The following is a 17,062-nucleotide window of genomic DNA, read 5'->3' as shown; positions in this document are numbered from 1 at the left end:
AGGGCTCTGGCACAAGAGGTTCCCAGTGATGGGGCCTCTACATCCACCGGAGGATCAATTACTTCTGGGAGGGGGCGATCGCAGGAGCTCGTGCCAAATATTCAACCTGCTTTCAACGATGCTGTCCTGAAATGCAGATACTGCGATCAACTCCTTACCTATGGGGAGCAAAGTGTCCTGCTCATGGCTCGAGCATTGGAGAACCATCACTGCCGTTCCGATCCCTAATTTTTTTTGTTTTTTTGCTCCTGTTGAGCAGTTTCCATTCCCTGTTTTTGTTTCTGTTCTCTTTTCAGAACTACCTCCAATTCTCATCAAAGAGCTATATTCTTAAAAAACTGAAAAAGAGTAAGTGAAATGGAGTGCATTGATAATGGAAAGGAAAATGAGTAAGAAAGAACAGAAAGGTATGAGAGGAGAAAGGAAGTGAAGTAGGGGAACTGAAAGAAGGTGAGTGTTGGGAAGGAAAGTAAGGAGAAGAAGAGTGAATATGGGGAATGTGGATATTCAAAGAAAATGTTGAAAAGGAACGGGGGTGTGAAAGGGTAAGAAAAGATGCATTGCTGGAGTTGAAGACTGAAGGCCTCATTTATGAAGCCACGCGTCACTTTAACGCCACCAGAGCGTCACTTTTTGTGACGCATCAGTCCAGTAAAAAATGCACCATATTCAGTCATATTTACAAAGTGGCGCATCTAGGTAGATGCATCACTTTGTAAGCCCCTGCGCCACATTATTCCTACGTCAGATGTAATGTATGCAAAAGAACCGTATTGACGCAAGAAAGGGTTGTATAGGTGACGCAGTGAAATCTATGAGATATCACTGCGTCACTTTTATGACGCTGTTGCGTCCAAATATTACGCCTGTTTCACAGCAGATGTGCAGGCCCTTTCACATGGGGCTTGGCCCCATGTGAAAGGATACATTGCTGGAGTTGCTTCATTTTTGTGACACACTCCAGCAATGCATCACTTTTGCGCTTACAGATACGTCTGAAATACTGACGTATCTGTAAGAACTTCCAACATAATACGTCATACATTTAATATGACGCATGAGTAGAAGACTGAAGGACTCATTTATGAGGCCATGCGTCACTTTAACGCCACCGGAGCGTCACTTTTTGTGACGCACCAGTGCTGTAAAAAATGCACCTTATTCAGTCATATTTACAAAGTGACGCATCTAGGTAGTTGCGTCACTTTGTAAGCCCCTGCGCCACATTATTCCTACGTCAGGTGTAATGTATGCAAAAGGGACGTATTGATGCAAAAAAGGGTCGTAGAGGTGACACAGTGAATAAAATGGGGGCCTCATTTTTGAAAAGTGACGCATTGCTGCGTGAAAACAGCGATGCGTCACTTTTCAGTGCGCACTCCTTACGACATTCGTGATGCGTCATATTTAATGTATGATGAATCATGTCGCAAGGAGTTACAAATACGTCAGTATTTCTGACGTATCTATAAGTACAAAAGTGACGCATTGCTGGAGTGTGTCACAAAAGTGACGCAACTCCAGTAATGCGTCCTTTCACATGGGGAAAGCCCCATGTGAAAGATCTTGCATCAGTCTTACGCCTGCTGTGAGGCAGGCGCAAGATTTTGACGCACCAGCGTCCTAAAAGTGACGCAGTTAAATCTCATAGATTTCAATACGTCACTATTACGAGGCTTTTTGCGGGGGAACGCCCCCTCTGCATACATTATACCTGACGCAGGTATAATGTGGCGCAGGAGTTTAAAAAGTGACGCATCTACCTAGATGCGTCACTTTTTAAATATGGCGCAACGAGGCGCATTTTTTACACCGCTGGTGCGTCACAAAAAGTGACGCACCGGCGACGCAAAACTGTCGCAAGGCCTTCATAAATAAGACCCTGGATTTTCCCCATGCTTCGCTCCCCGGTGCGCTCCCCGGTGCGCGTACCGGGCGCTCCCCCCGCGGAAATCGATTTTTTTTTTTTAAATGCCCCGCTGGACCCTATTTTAGACCCCACATCAAACCTAGGGGGTCAGGGGGGGTCTACGCTGCACCCTTATAGTCATTTCCCCCTTTTTTTTAATGCCACCTCTTGTGTCTCGATCCTACCGAGACAAAAGATGGCGGCCGCTCCGGACTGTTTCGAATGTTTACAGACACCCGAGAGCCAATCAGCTTTCCATGCGCAAGTCGCGTAGCACGCCCGGTGCGCTCCCCGGTGCGCGTACCGGGGCGCGCCTATAGATATATATTTTTTTTTTTCACCTAAATTACTCAAAATCCACTGGAGCACATATCTTGAGACATAGCAAAGGCACATCGGGCTACCAGTCCCTACAATTTTGCCAAGTTTGGTGGAAATCCATTCAGCTGTTCGGGCTAAAAGTGAGGTCGACCGCCCTATGGAAATTAACATGGGGAAAACGCTTTTTGGGACCCCCCTTTTATCTCGGCCCCCGCTTGACGCATCCCCCCAAAACTTTCAGGGAAAGACCGGGGTGCCGCAAGGCCATTTTAAGGACATTTTCAGGCAGATTTGTCAACCGGCGCCAAAGTTATTCCAAATAGAATTTTGAGATTTAACATTGAAAAAAAATCCTAACTATAACTACCTACTGGCGGCCGCCAGTAGGTAATATATATATATATATATATATATATATATATATACATATACATATACATATATATATATATATATATATATATATATATATATATATATATATATATATATATATATATATATATATATATATATATAACCAACTGGTAGTCGCCAATAGGTAGTTATAGTTAGGACCTAGTTTCCATAGGAAATCTGCAACATTCTATTTGGAATAAATTTTGGCGCTGGTGGACGAATCTTCGCGAATTTCTCCAAGAAAATGGCCTTCTCCGCTCCTTTCCTGAAAGTTTGGGGGTGATTCGTCAAGTGGGGGCCAAGAAAAAAGGGGGCCCCAAAACATGTTTTTCCCATGCAATTTTCCGTAGGACCATTAGCCAGGGCTACAGCTCGAACGGCTGAATGGAATTACACAAGATTTGGCAAAAAGGTAGAGTTCGATGCGCAGATTACCCTTTTTGTTACATAGTGTAAATCCATTCAGTAGTTCCTGAGAAAATTAAAAGTAAAATCATAGATATATCTATAGATGATATACCGTACGCATACGGAAAGCGTACAGAAAATTGTACCATTACAAGCACGAGCTGCATGTTTTTGGCTGTGAAATGTCTGTCAACACTCTAAACCAGGCAGTGTTGGCAGCCATCTTGTACCTCGGTAGAACCGAGGCACAAGAAAGCTGTGAAACAAACATGTAAAACATGCAAAGGGGGCAGGGTAGAAACACCCTGAACCCCTAGGCCTGCTCAAGGGGTCCCGAAAGGACCCCCAAGTCCCCCCAATTTAAAAAATAAATTCAAATTGTGTGGTATGCCTACCCCGTGGTTAAAAAAAAAGAAAAACCCTGTCTGATTTTTTTTGTAATTAGCCCCCGGGGGGACCAAATCCCGGGGTCATAATAAACAAAAAGTTAGAGGGTGCCCCAACCCTCCCACACTGCCTGGGGACTGCCACCCCCGGGTCTTTTAAAAAAAATAAAAAATAATTAAAAAGCATGTTTGGGGGGCTGAAGTCCCCCCACACGCCCGGGGGACTGTCACCTCCCGAGGGCTAGAATATTTAAAATAGGGGGGTCCATGACAGACCCCCCAGACCCAGGGACCACCACCCCGGAGCATTACAATTGTTGGGTGGGAGTTGTGCGGCCCCCCCTCCTGGAGCCTTTGATGGCCCAGGGGACCGTCACCTCCCAGGGCAGGCTCCTGCAGTGTCCCAGGGTGCCTACTCCCAGGACACTGCTGTTTGCTATGGTAGGGTGGGAGCCTCGCGTCTCCCACCCTACCACTACAGACTGCTTTGATTTTTGAAAGAGAGAGCAGGAACCCTGCTCTCTCTTTGAAAAATCAAAGCGTATTGCTTTTCAGCATGGGAAGCAGCATGTTAGCTGCTCCCCAAGCAGAAAGGCAATGCCGGTTCCCGAAGGACGTGAGGAGCCGGCTGGGATCGTTAGGGCTTTGGGGCTCCCTCCACGGTCCCCAACGTTATATTTCAGCCACGGGAGATGGGGTCCCCGGGGATTATAAAAAATTTGTAATACCAGCTATTTTTTTTTTACGATATATTTACCGTGCACGTACCATGCCCGTACGTGCGAAGTCTGTAAGTCGTCCTGTGGAGCGCACCTAAGCAAGAAAAAATCAATTAAAAATATATTTTACAGATATCTATCAAGTTTATGTGTTTATGTGTTGGTTGGTTCTAGGGAAACCTTTTATTTTTATTAGTATTTATAAGTAAGTACTTATATATAGTCTAAAGTTATTGAGGAGCAGTGTTTTATAGCGTGCTGAACTTTTGACCTCTGTTGACAGTTGACTTTTGTATGATCAGTTGGGGGTAGGGTGGAAAGTTATGTCAGTTGGAAAGGTTTGAAATGTTGAACCAATAGAAATATTTGTTTAGTTTTGAATTATTGTGTGAAGGAATTTGATTTGTTATTAATGTGTATATGTGTAATTTGAGAGGGAAAATGTGCCATTTCTTGGTTCTGCTGCAAGCACTGAAGTAGAGATATTCTGTGTAAGAATATCTGCTGTGTGAGTGGCATTCTTCTTAATCTACCAATCAGTTTGAAAGGTGAGTTGATAACTTGTAAGGGACTGTATGTGGTGCATTTTATTTTTAGTAAGAGTAATGTGTTTATCCTTGTAAAGTTTGTTGAATCATATTCTTAGTTTGTCTGCATTTGGATAACTATTGTGATAAAATCATTTGGTAAGTTAATGTGTTTAGTTAGTTACCTTTGTGCAATAAAGTGCAGTACTAATAAATGTAGAATGTCTGCAGTCACTTTTTTAGTTGTAGAATACTTAATAGTGTTAGTTGTTTAGAATTAGGCTAGTGTTCTAAATCTGCAATTTTGTAGTCAGTATGCATAGACGGCTGCATACACTTTTGGGCAGATTTTCATGCCTCTTGGGGCTCTTTCTTGTTCTATTGTATCTCATTTTTGGATGCAATTTTGGCAAAAAATAATGCAGCAAATTGGATATGTATTTGCAAAATGAGTCAGGATTGTCCACTGAAATGTAGAGGTTACATACATGGAATGTGTTCAGTCACTTAAACGTTTTAGTGTGGTAAATATGTTCTGGTAAAATGTATGGTTTTACATTTTTTGTCTAGAATCACACTGAGCGTCTGTGTAAATTAAGGAATTAAACTTGCACCTTTTTCCATAATATCCGCTGTCTCTCCTCACAGTCTACCTCTCCCTGCTTATACTGTACTCTCTCTTCTGATATTTCCCTTCTTTCCTTATTTTCACTTGTCTTTCCTCACAGTGCTGCTTGTTCTCATATCCCTCCTGTCCTCTTAGTCCCCCTCTGTCCTCATTGTCTCCTCTGTCTCCTAATAGTTCCCCTTCTTTTTATATTCCCTCCTCTGACCTCTTAATCCTCCCTCTCTCATCATATCTCCCTCTTAATAATTCCCCAGTCAGTATACATAGATGCTGCATACACTCTTGGGCAGTTTTACAAGCCCCTTGGGCCTCTTTCTTGTTCTATTGTGTCTCATTTTTGGATGTAATGTTGGCAAACAAATAATGCAGCAAATTGGAAATGTATTTGCAAAATGAGTATTGAATTGAGAATTTGGAATTTGAGATGTAGGATGCAAAAAATTTCCGATTCGTAAATATGAGTCGGTAATCTACTGAATCGGTATTAACCTAATCCCTATTTACCGAGTTCTTATTTACCGCATCGGTAAATAGGAAATGGTAAAAAATTTCCATTGAGATGTAGAAACCCAAAAAATACCGAATTCCATGAAATTCGGTATTTAAGAGTCGGTATTTACCATGGATTGAAAGCAGGTGGTAACCAGGTGCAAGCTATAAAAGAAGGTCCCAAAATGCGACAGTGCAACCAGAATGGCGGCATTCTACGTCATAGCAAGGTGGCTACTGCTACAGGCAGCAGGAGAGAGGGTATGGAGAAGGGAGGAGCAGGTGTACAGGCAGAGGATAACACTCTTCCAACTGACTGAGCCAGAGATACTGCAGAGGTACAGGCTACACCCTAGAACCACCCTGGACTTGATTGGGGTCTCCATCCACACCTGGATCACCCAACACCAAGGGCGCACGCCATCCCACCCCATGTGCAGGTGCTATGTAGCCTCCACATGCTTGCCTCTGGGAGCTATCAGAGTGTGATATCTGTAGTTGGTGGTGTGTCCCAGAGCTGCCTGTCCCGTTTTTTCCGGAACTTCCTTGAGGCCATGATGCAGAGAATGCATCATTATATCCGGTTCCCTGACACACTGGCGGAACTTGCCCAGACCAAAACTGATTTGTATCAACTGGCACACTTCCCTCACATGATAGGCTGCATAGATGGCACCCACATTCCACTCTGTCCACCTGCCGCCACTGAACACATATAGAGGAACCATAAGTCAGCGCACTCCATCAATGTGCAGGTGATATGCAATGCTGGCAACATCATTACAGACATTGTGGCTAAATTCCCTGGGAGTACCCACGACTCGTACATATTTCAGAACAGTGGGATATACACACGCCTTGTAGCTGGAGAGTTTGGGGACAGATACTTGCTAGGAAAATAACTGTGACACACCCTGATAGTCATAGCAGATGAATGTATCATGAGTATGTAACTAATGGACCTTTCATTTCAACCTAGGGGATAGGGCATATGCCCTGCGGTCCTTTGTGCTCACACCCTACCTCAATCCAATTACCAGGAGTGAGAGACATTATAATGTGGCTCACAGGTCTACTCGCAACGTAGTGGAAAGCACATTTGGACACCTCAAGAGCAGGTTCCGCTGCCTCCACAAGAGTGGAGGTGCACACCAGTATACTCCCATCCTGTGCTGCAAGATGATAGCAACCTGTGCCATGTTGCACAATCTTGCCACCAAAAAAAGGCTCAGAGGTGGAGCTCACACATCACGAGGATATTGATGATGACCAACAACAGGCAGAGCCCCATGCAACAGGAGTAGCAGCAACAGATGGGAGATTGAGACGGGCAGAGATCACACGTCGATATTTCTAAGTAAGCAAGGAGACACAAACAGGCATAGTATGTGAAGTATGTAGTTTAGTTGTCGCTACAGCATGTTAAAGATTCAACACCATGGTCCTGCAATGTCTGTGTCCATGACTGGGTGGTCGCAGTTCTCTTCACTGTGACCTGTCCTGTGGGTTGAGGGCATTTTTAATGTTTGCGCCCACGCAATACAGTGCGGGATGCACAAGGCTGGGTCTCAACACTTCCGGTGGTGCCTGGGTCAGAAATTTGGCACCTGCCGCTCCTACGCATCTCAGGGACAGGAGTGCTGGAGCCACTCCTGCTGGTGGACCCTTCAGTTTCATCGACACCTGTGTCTCCAGGAGTGCCTGCCTGGTTTGTGAGCATCTGCTCCATGCCAGAGGTGACTCTCCCCATCCCCCTTAACAAATCTGAGCAGCAGTGCACAATTGCATCCTGCATGGCGACAGAACACCGCCACAGCAGTGAGGTTGCTGTGGCAAAGCGGTTCAGGGCTTTTGACTGCTGCCGCATACACTGGCGTTCCCTGCGCCGCTCTGAGTGGTCTCTATCCAATTTGTCACAGAGAACACTCATGTACTGCGTGATGTCTGTCATCCCCTTTGCAATTGACTGCATGCTCTCAGCCATGTTGACAATTCCATAGTCATTGTTGGATATTTTGCAATTGATACCGTGCACCTGCCTGTGCACTGCCAACATTGCCTTCAGCTGCAGGTGCTGCACCTTTACCATGGTGGCCTCTAGTCCACAAAAAAACCCTCTCCTGCCCTGCCTTCATCTCTCTCTCGTGCCCTTCGGTCAAGGACACTGGCCCGCACAGCACCTGCAGTACTCTGCTGCCTAGCCTTGTCAGACACAGGTGGATTAGTTTGCATTTTTCTAAAGTGATATATATTTTTTATAATTCATTCTTTTGATCAACACTGAAAAAATTCATCATGCCTACAAAAACCGAAAAGAGGAAAGAACTAAAGAAAGCAGTTTATTTAAAGAGAAGTCATCTACAAGACTTACCTGAACAAGAATGTGTTATTAAAAAGAAAAAAATTCCTGGTAAGAAAACTAAGACTTTTCTGGGAAAATTGTTAAACACTAAAAGTAGTGTGCACAAAGACAAATATAGTATTACTGTATCTGCAACCAAGAGGAAAGAGAAGAACCATGGAAAATTATCTTTTGAAAAAATTGTGTATAGCAAAAGGAGGAAAAAACAATATAAGGAAATTAGGAAGAAAATGTTCTATAATAGAGTATTGACTAATTTGACGAAAGTAGTAAAGAATTGTAAAAAATAACCTGTATTTTATAAGAAAAAGAAATGTATTGAAAAAGTAGTTGAGAAAGCTTTTGAATTGAAAAAAAACCTTTTTTTTATTCATCAATAGAATTCAATCACTAGATAAGCCAATCCATTTAATGAAGGCCAAAAGTAAGTGGAGAAGAGTAATTAACAGTAGTAATTTTTCAGAGTTTTTTTGGGTGAATGGAAACATAGTTCAAGTTCTGAGCCTTTTTTAATGAAGAGAGTTATCTTCAGAGTAATTATTTGTTGCATGCAGTTGACACTACTGGTCGTGCTTATGAGGTTGAAAATGGGTGTCCTATTGAGGAAGAGAACATTGTTCCTAGAAATGTAGAAGAGGTGTTAGCTGATGAAGTTTTAGGGAGATGTCCTAAAGGTCTAGAATAGCAGTAGTATTTGTAGTGTACGGCAGGAATCTACTGATTTGTTACGCAATTTCTTACGTAACTATACTAAGAAAAGTGTTAAACAAAATATTAAGATCTTGCAAGGACTAGACCCTTGCAGAGTGAGAGAAAATACTGGTTTGCAAGGTCATTCTCTGGCTTGTCTTTCTAAAAAAGTATGTCGAAGTATTTTTCACCATTTCAGGATGTTAGCAGTACATCACACTGAAATGAGGAAATTAGTGAGAATGTTGTATTGTGCCGCTCGAGAGAGACTCTGACACTGGTTTCCTGTTCCTCGCTACTGGAGTAGCTTTAAAAGACCCCAGCTTTTCCTTGGACTCCTGGGCAGATTGATTTGCGTTTCTGGCCGCAGAGGCGGTGAGAGGCGCGGCGAGCGGGACTGCGAGGACCAGCATACCTGCTAACATCACCAGCTGGTTCCTCTTCCCGCCCGAGCCGCGCCCCCTCCCAGTGCCACACCTCCCTGTCATTCATAAGCGCCCCTGGTTACGCGCACCGCAGGACGCGCGCGGGGCAGAGCTCGGGGCGAAGACCGGGCAAAGAGCGGGCCGTTTGAGGCCATTAGAGACTGTTTGAGACTGGACTGGGCCACAGCTCTTTGCCCTAAAATCTGACCCCTGATATACCGCTCAAAATCTTTCAAAAGACCACGCACAATGTCAACACGAGAATACAAGACTAGGGCAGCGAAGGGGAAGCTTAAAAACGGAACCTTGGACGATTTCATTCCCAAAACTAACATAGCCATAGACAAGGAAATCGACAAAATGCAGCGTAGGGTGTACTGTGAACTAGAAGCAGCAAGAAGGTTATCCCGAGAACTGGCCATGGCTAAAAAATCCTCCCTAGGGCACTTTGCTTTTGCCAAATCGCCAGACCGCACAACTGAACCTACTCCCACTATGATTGTCACACAGGCCGAAATTCATCAGCCATTAGCACCTATGGCAAACATACCTAAGGCGGAGTCCCTACAAGTAATATCTCCCACTCAAATATCTTTAGCAAGCGGGGAGGCTGGGACTGACACATCCGGTGAGGGGGCCCCGTGGAAGACGGTCCCTACTACCAAAACCACGGAAAACATCGGGGGGATTCCGCATTCCAGTCAAAAGGGCCCTAACTTCAACCTTAAAAGAAAGCGCAACCAAACCTCTGCCTATTCAAGGAAAAAGGCCAAGGTAGCTAAAGCCCAACTACCCACCAAGGCACCGCCTCATACACCGCCCAAATCCCCTTCGAATCCAGAAATAGAACCCAGCGCCACTGCAAAATCAAAGGATGAGAGTGACCTAAATAATTTGGTAATTGATAGTGAGGATGGCGGGGTCCCACTCTGCACAATAAAAGGGAAGGATGTGGAATTCCTGACAATTGTGTGGGGAACACTCAAAAAACTTTTAACGCCTGTCGAAGCTAGACTAATACAAATAGAAACCCAGCTGTTAGAGATAGAAAAAAGTATCTTAAATCTAGCCACTCTCAGTATAACCGACAAAAACAAACCACCCTGCCCATTGGCCATTCCCAATAACACACCACTACCATCACCTGTTGTCACACTATCATCTGCACCAAACCCTACAAAGGCCTTAAAAGCCAAACCCATTCCAAAACCTAGGCATAAGGGTGTCAATGATATTCCTGCCAATAACGTAGTGGCAGGCGAAAACCAGCAGGTGATCCCCCCTGCCCCTGCTACGACAATCAGGACAGCTACCACTAGCAAGCAAAATAACCCTCACTTAACAACATCAAGAGCAAAACCTAACATAAATCAATATAGGGGCTATGTAGATCTTCCCCCTGACGTTAGGCCATATGTAGTTGTGCTCACGGGGGTGCCAGAATTGTCATTTCATCAGCAGGAAGATTTTGGGTCACTCTAAAACAAAGTCATACACTGGCTTAACACGTACAGGCCTATACCCAACCATCTGAGAAGCAAAATTCTCATGGTGCGCCGAGTACCCTGGATAGGTACCTCGCATAAGTCTTTTGATGGTGACTGTGTGATTGTTTCATTCGAAAATCCCAATACCGCACACCATATCTACACCTGGAATTATAACACCGCAAACTCACCTATAGCAACCAGACCCTTAAGACCCTTAACTTTCTTCTATCCTCCACTCCCTCATTATAATACAGGAGGAAACTGGAGTTGGATCCCAGAGAGGAAACGTATGCATGGTGGGACTTATAACCAATGGGCAAACACACATAGTGGGTGGTCAGGAGCCCCAGTCTACAATCGATTTGGGTGCCTTGAGGAAGTGGATTGACTCTCTCATAAGCTTATAATTAAACCACCACAAGCAGATTTATTTGACTGCTCTGCCCACCCTTTGGAACGATCTGCCTCCATTCCATCAATGTCACGGTCTGGAGACTTCACTCAATCTGCAGATGAGAATAGGCATGAAGAGGATCTTTCCGCTGACCATTTAGAAGGAACTACACATACCCTGATAACTATACCTAACAAGTCACTCAGTGTTAATAGTGGTTTAACTACTAAGTATAATTCTCCTCTAGAGGAAATGTTTAATTAACCCCAATGATAAAAGAATGCACGCCTCACAATTATTTGGACAGACATCTAAGGGCAAGTGGGGCTTCCCAGGGGAATAACGACACCAATCAGTTTGTGACCCCTGGCCGACTATCTATTCTATCTTGGAACATTGCAGGGCTGTCCAACAAAATAGGCTCCTCTGAGTGGCTGCAACTAATAGAAGGCTACGATATATGTTTGTTCCAAGAAACATGGGCCAGGAAGAAGCATTCCCACACAGGATATGCTTCGTTTGAAACTTTGGCAAACTGGTGCGGGAAGGGTCGCCCATCGGGGGGGCTTCTGATCTGGGTGGCTTCTCATCTTGGTTGTAGGGCAACACTTCACGAAACGGACTCAGCTGATTTCCAGTGCGTTGTGCTGGAATGGGCACATGGCCCTAGCATAGCACTAATTAATGTATACGCTAGAGTGGTAGGGGTAGCAGGCACCTCGAGAACAATCGAGGATTTAGCATTATTCCTTGATTCTGCTAGACTAAGCTCCACAATCATTGTGGGGGGGACTTTAATACCCAATATGAGCCTCTCCCAGACCATCTAGTGGGTGTTACGAGTGATGAGGATGATCTTTGGGGGATCCCCCCCCTGGCAGCTCCACCGGTAAAGGCTTGGACACTTATCGCCACCCAACTTACCTCCCTAACGCTTCGCCACTCACTGAGGGCATGTAATGGCCGAGTCGAAGGAGATATCCCACCTAAATGCACCTTCAACAGGCCAGGTTACGAGTCCAGAATAGACTATATCATGGTCTCGTTGAAGGATTGGGATAAAGTACAGGACTTTAGGATAGTCTTTCGGAATGATAGCGACCATAATACTCAGCTGCTTTGGTTCTTCAAAGCAGTAGGCGCAGAATTAAGTGGCCAAAATTCCTAATAAACCCAAATAATATTCAAAAACTGTATGTAGCGGTGGTCAACGCACTAGAACAAGTCGATGCCCTTACTTCGCACTCAGTCACTGCCACTGATCCTCCTGCTCTAGAAGTACTTGAGTCACCCAATAACAATGTAATTAATATTGGTGATTTCCCTGTGCTTGGGGTTATTCACTCTGAGTTATGTATCAACATGGCAGAAGTACTAAACCCTGTGTCTAGGCCTAAGAAACATAAGAAGAAAAGAGCCACATGGTTCAACGCTTCCTGTAGGAGAGCAAAAGCTACACTGCTAGAGTCACTCAAAAATAGGGAGAGCCTAAGCAAAATCAGGGCGAATCGACTTACCTATAAATCCACCCTACACAACGCAAAAATAGAGTGGGGTGAGGGAAACTGGTTTGATATGACAGCCGCACTTAACACTGGTGACAGCCGGAAGTTCTGGCAAATTGTTAAGCATGGATCAGCAGAACCCCTACCCGCAGTCGAAGCAAATATAGCACCTGTAGTTTGGGAGGAACATTTTAAAAATCTGTATAGTTCAAATAAACCTGAACGCCCAGAGACTCCTTTAGAACATATATTGGATCAACACACCGAAAACGCGGTACCCATGGATGAATTCACCTTGGAAGAGGTTACTATGGCGATCCTGGGGCTGGCGCCCGAAAAGGCGCCAGGCCTCGATAGGCTTCCAGGTGATTTATATAAACACGAAGTAAACATTTGGGCCCCGTACCTCAAGGTGCTGTTTAACGCTATCCTGAATGGTATGATGATCCCCCCCACTTGGCTGGGGGCAGAGATCGTACCTATTTTTAAAAAGGGTTCCCCTCTGCTCCCGGTCAATTACAGGGCAATAAGCCTGATAGACGTTTCACAAAAGCTATTCGCCAGGCTATTGTTGGACCGTCTATCAGAGTGGATGACGGAACACGACATACTGAGTCCCCTTCAGGCAGGTTTCAGAGAGAAAGTTTCAACGACGGACCAGGTCTTCCGTCTTGCCCTCATCCATTGGAAAACGGTACAGTTGGGGGGTGGCAGCCTCTATACTGTATTCGTGGACCTGAGGGCAGCGCTCGACCTGGTCCCCCGTAAAAAACTATGGGATGTGCTAGCCAGATTGGGTGTCCCCAAGGGCCTGCTGGAGATGATTGTTCATCTCCACACTGACAATTTTGCACAAGTAAGATGATGGCGCCTTGTCAAATAGGTTCCCCGTTGACAGAGGGGTAAGGCAGGGCTGCGTATTAGCACCAACCCTGTTCTGCCTCCACGTCAACGGGGTTATCTCTTACCTCAATGGGGTGGCCAATTCTGATGCTCCCAAGCTAGCAGGATCCAGAGTACCGGCGATTATGTACGCCGATGATACCTTGTTGCTCTCTAAGTCCATGATGGGTATCCAGAGAGTACTCGATGGTTTTGTGGGTTTCTGTGGGGAATATGGTCTAGAAATTAACACCTCGAAGACCAAATTTATGGTGTTTAATCCCGCCCCCAAAATTCCGATCCTCCCCAACTATTGAACATAAGACACTGGAAAGGGTGAAGACCTTTGAATACCTAGGAATTATCCTAAATGAAAGAATGACCTGGTGCACCCATCAAGAGAAGGCACTCCTTAAACTGACTCAGTATTCGGGCGGCATCACGAAGCTTCTGTGTAATAACAAGTCATCCATCCGGCCTGTGGGCCCACCACTGCAGATCTACAGGGCACAGGCAAGGGGGGCTGCTATGTATGGGTGCGAGCTCTGGGGCCATGTACCCTCCCAGGATCTGCTAAAAGAGGAGAACAAGTTTATCCGAAGGATTGTAGCCCTTCCCCCCAGCACTCCCCTTGTTCCTTTAAGGATGGATCTTGGGATGCGACCCCTTAACGAAGAACTGGCCTTCCGACCATTAGCATATTGGCTCAGGATATGGTCTGTCCCGGAACTAAAGAGCTACAGACAAGGACTTCAGGAGGTACTTGCAATCCCTAACGCAGGAGAAATTAAATGGCTGAAATGTATAAAAACAGAGCTGGAGGGCTTGGGCCTTTTGAAATTGTGGACCGACCCTATAACCACCTGACCACTGCTTCCCAAAAAGTTATTGGCCAAAACATATTATGATTGCAAACTAACGGCATTGTATCGCCACCAAAACAATGGGACATTAACCGATTCATTTCTTTGGACTAAGGACACTTATATTTTTGAGCCAGTATTAGACAATCTTTATCCCTCCCTGCTCAGGAAGCTGTATTTGCAATGGAGACATGGGTCTCTCCCAGTACGAGTATTCACAAACAAGTGGAATGAACATGTAAACAGTATATGCCCTGCTTGTAAATTGGCTGATGAGACTGAGCTCCATATAATTTTTTTTTGCCCTGTTTATCAGGCGTCTCGCAGGAAATGGATTATTCCTCTGTGCAGAAACTTGAGATTAACTGAATGCTCAACCGCTTTTAGAGTTCTTAAAACTGACTTGTCCAATCACATTGTATTCACAGTAGCCAAGTACCTCGGTGCTGTTTGGTCTCTTAGGAGTAAATGTATCAAGGTTGCTTAGCAAGCAAACAATTATATTGCAATGTGATGTAACTTTATGCAAAGGACTTGCCGTATCTGCTAAATTATTATATTTTAAAATGTTTTATAATGTATAAATGTCTTTTATGGTAAACATTTTTGCCGAAATAAAGAATAATAAAGTAAAGTATTATGCAAAAAGTCCAGCACTAAGTTGAACAGTGCTCTTTTGCGTGGATCTGTATCTGATGTGTGATGAAATTCAGGTTAGTTACTTTGGTCCTGAAGGAGGCAGTGCAGAAATAGATACATTAATAGAAGGTAATGTAGAAGAGAATGTACAACATTGTAGTACAGAAAAATTTGAGCAAGAAATTTCAAAGTTCAAGGTGATTTCAGGTGAAACACCAAATTATTCTTGTATTTGTTGTCGACGTACTCCTTATAAAAATCAGACCAGGACTGTTGATCTGTATTTAAAATGTTAAAAGGAAAATAATAGGGAGTGGATGGAATTTGCAAAGTATTTGTTGGTAGAGAATTGTTTTGATTTGGGTTCTGGTCAGCGTATTTGTAAATATTGTAATAACAAATTAGAGGAGAATAAAATGCCTGCTAGAGCTCTGCATAATAATTTTGAGTTGGTGAATATTCCTTCTGAACTGATGGATTTAAATACTTATGAGTCTATTCTTATTCAATGTGTGCATCCTTTTTAGGCTATTGTTCGTATGGAGCCTGAGGCAGGGAAATTGACTCCTTCAGATTTACAGAGAGGATTAAAGGAAAGAGTTGTATATTTGCCACTAGATTTAAAGAAAAATATTGAAACAATTGGTGTAGAAAATGTAGAAGATGAACCTTTAGGTATTCTTCTTAATGGCGTTCCTACTAAGAGTAAGAAAATCTGGCAGGAATTAGTGGATGTTAGGAAAGTGAAAAAGGCAACGTTGTAACTGATAAAAAATAATCAATATTATAAAAATGTGTTTGTGAGAGAAGAAGAAATAACTGTAGAAGAAGATAGTGATTTGCCATCTGGACAAATTGAAAAGTGGATGTGTCCAGAACTGAAGAAATCTACGAACATTACAGTGTTCGTCCACTGCATTTTAAAGAAGTGATGGGGAATACTATAGAGTTATAAATGAAAGAAGCAAATGAAGTCCCATTAGTGTATGGGGAAAAAGCTTGAAAGCTTGTTGTTTCCCTCAGTTGTTTCCCACAGGAAAAGGAGTACGATATGATGACCGACCTGTGCAGATTCCTGCATTTGAATACCGGACATCAAGATTGTTTGCAGAAGATCCAAGATTTTGACAATGTATTCCGTATTTGTTTAATCTTTTGTTTGAGAGTGATTTGTCTGGACTTTCTTATGCAGTAAATCATATATTGAAAACAGATGTACATCTGCAAAATGTTTTGGCAACGGAATTTATGGATAAAGTACACCAGAATGAAAATGTTTTGGAATCTCAGCTAATTAATCTCATTGCATGTCTGCGTGGTACTAAGGAGTACTGGTACCGTCGTCATGGAGAACTTAAATGTATGCTAAGGAACTTAGGAACTCCTTACTCTAAGCTGTGCTGAATTTGCTTGGGATGATTTACTTCAATTTTTTCGAGAGGTAAATCCAAATATACTAAATATTGAATACAAGACACCTGGAGAATTGTGCTCTTTGGAGCCAGTTAATGTATGCAGATTTTTCAATCATAGATTTGAAGCTATGATGTCTTTTATTACCAATAAAAAATTCCTCCTCTTGGAGAGGTTCTGAACTTCTTTTGGAGAAAGGAGTATCAAGCAAGAGGAGCTCCTCACATACATATGCTGATATGGATCAAAGATGCTCCCTAATTTGGAACAGACTCAGATGATACTGTGTTGTCTTTTATTGAAGAATATGCTACATGTGATGTACCCAAAGTACACAAGATAAGGACTTAAGACAACAAGTCTTACGAATCCAAAGCCATTGTTGTAGGAAATACTGTCATCAAAAGTACAAATCTAAGGACAAATTCTACTCCAAATGCCGTTTTGCATTTCCACGACCTGTAGCAGTATGAGGAAATGCTGTACATTTGTTTACACATGTAGAGGGAGAAGTGGAGGATGAATCGTAGGTTGTGTACATGGTCAGTAGGTGTTGGTACTGTTCACAGTGTAGTTGGCCAGCAGGAGTCACCTGAAGCTGAGGGAGTGGGTC

This window comes from Lissotriton vulgaris, chromosome 6 (genome assembly GCF_964263255.1).
Source record: "Lissotriton vulgaris chromosome 6, aLisVul1.2, whole genome shotgun sequence".
Taxonomy (NCBI): domain Eukaryota; kingdom Metazoa; phylum Chordata; class Amphibia; order Caudata; family Salamandridae; genus Lissotriton; species Lissotriton vulgaris.
Note: the sequence above shows the minus strand (reverse complement) of the source record.